This window comes from Danio rerio, chromosome 22, assembly GCF_052040795.2.
Source record: "Danio rerio strain M-AB ecotype USA chromosome 22, GRCz13ab, whole genome shotgun sequence".
Lineage (NCBI taxonomy): Eukaryota > Metazoa > Chordata > Actinopteri > Cypriniformes > Danionidae > Danio > Danio rerio.
The window spans coordinates 1,240,001-1,242,500 of NC_141042.1; the positions used below are offsets into that span (position 1 = coordinate 1,240,001).

General features: G+C 37.2%; 1 protein-coding gene across 1 annotated transcript in view; it reads left to right on the plus strand.

Moving 5' to 3' along the window:
* wdr77 (WD repeat domain 77) overlaps nt 1–2,500 on the plus strand; it is a 9,933-nt gene that overhangs the window by 668 nt on the left and 6,765 nt on the right. The window lies entirely within an intron of this gene.

Genomic DNA, 2,500 nt, shown 5'->3' on the forward strand with positions numbered 1-2,500 from the left:
TAATGTGTTTAATTAAAAACTGTAGCCAAGTGTAGTTTATTAGGCAAATAACACACTGCAAACTGGCCAGCACGGTCAACTTTCTGCAGTTCCTCAGTCAGAATTAAGCTATTTGAATAATAAAAAATTAAAACACATTATTCATAAAAGTTTTCATAATTAATGGACAACAACAACAGCAAAATTAGTATTCAAATTAATTGTAATATGGGGGGCTTTTGGTGCTTCTCAAATTTTTATCTGCCATTTTTCTCCCTAGAATAAGGTCCAAGATTTAGAATAAAAGTTACTTGCAAAATCTTCTTTCTTTTTACAAACAATACAGTAACTAAAGAAGACTTGCATCTAATTGTAGGTTTTCTTACAAAGCTGGATTTTAGATTCATGGAAAATAATAGTTCACATGGGCCAAAACTGACGGTCAACAGATGATTTGGCTCTTAACCAGTTAAACTCTGCGTGCCCGGGGACAAAATGACGTCATCGGGAGAATAACTATAGATTTAAGAGGTCTGTCTGCACAGATGCATCGCTGATCAGCCAATCAGTGACTGAGATATTGCATGACTAACAGGAAGAGGGGCGTCCAAAACAGAGTGCGTAAAAGTCACAGATCAGAAGCAAAAATGTTGTGATTTCCCACCCTTCGGTTGAACTAACATAATTATTGCATACTACATGATAAAAACAAAATTCTTTTGTCTAGTGTCTCCTGACAAATGCTGGTAACAATCAAAACAGTCTGCAGTTTGATGGAGCATACAGGGCCTGAGTTATACACTTTCTAAATCAGGCTTTACAACAACAAAAAACTAAAAGCGGTTTGTGTTGAGGTGGTTCATCATAGGACAGACAACATATATAATGATATTTATCACTTTCAGCAGTTCTTTTTGTAATTTCAAAGGGTTTTCTTTAATTTGACACTGAGATATTGCATTTATTATACTGTATGAGGGTGTGGGGAGACTTAGAAAATAGGTAGGCGGAAATAAAATAAAAACTGGCATTTTTCCTCCTTGCAGTTGGAATGGAATTATTCTCACATGAATTATTATAAAGAAAAAAATCCTTTTTCCTGTGTTTGCTGACACCTGCTGGAAAGAAATGAAATTGTTTCCAGAGTGCTGGAACTCTCCAATACTGATTTGCACATTTCCAAACTTCAGTTTATAAAATAAAAAAATTAAAAAAGTGCCTTTTTGTGTGTGTTTATTATAACACAGACAATATATACAACAATTGTTTTCAATTTCAATTATATTTTATGAAATTTCAGAGGATTTCCTTTCAAATGATAGCAAACTTTTGTATTTACACCACTGCATGGGGGTATGGGAAGCTTTTTAATTCGGAAGGCCAAATTCAGTCGTAAATATAGCTGCAAGCAGCAATTAAGGGGCCAAGCACTTTTGGCCAAAAGGTGGCGCTGCTCCAGAAGTTTTTGAGTACTTTTAGGGCATGGGGTTGAAGAAGCATACCATGTTTTGTAATGATATGTTGGTAAAATATAGCATTTTTGGCCAAAAATCGAAATGGGTGACGCCCAAAATGGCTGACCTGTGAAAATCAGACATCATTTGACTCAACATGCTCTGCCGGATGTAATGTAACCAGTTTTATGAGTTTCGGACGAAAGGTTGAGACGTTATAAACCAAAAAAAGCAAGTTTTTTGTATCTCCGGACCACTAGGGGCAGTGCGCCGAAACTCCGCATATAACCTCAGACCCTAGTTGTCATAACACACTCCAAGTTTGGTGTGAATCGGTGAATGCGTTACGGAGATATCGCCTCAAGTACATTTTCGCAAGTTCTTCGTTAAAATTGATCGCAAGTTAAACAAAAACGGTTGGTCTAATCAACTTGAATTCCATAACTTTTGGTTGGCATGGTCTGTAGATCATGTGATTCAATTTTGGTGAAAATCGGAGAAACGGCCTTGGACGAGTTCGATTAAATAGGTTTTTTCGAATAATTTAAAATAGCGAGAAAAAATTCATGACGGAAAATGACGTCATAGGGTGCGTTTGAATCGGACTGAGCCAAGGAATCAGAGGAAAAAAGAATTTTGGACAAGTGGTGGCGCTAGAGAGTTTGATTTTGAGACTTCATATTTGGTCTGAATAATGTTAATACTGTCCTCTATCATTGTGCCAAATTATACAACTTTCCCGCATACGCCTATATGGGCTGCCATTCAAATCCGGCGGAAGAAACTGAAGAATAATAATAATAATAATAATAATAGGAACGCTAACGGATCCAATAGGTGCCTACGCACCTACGGTGCTTGACCCCTAATTACCCCAAATAGCTCCAGAGCTTAACTGGCTAAAGCCTTTTTCAATGAGCTGTTTTCACAGTTTATGATGGTGTAGCAGTCAAACTGGACAAATGAGCTCATATATGGGACGAATTCTGAACGTTTGTCATTGAGAGGCGGGTCTTTCGAACCACCCGAACGTCTGGAAATACTGCTGTCCTAAAAAACAACAACAA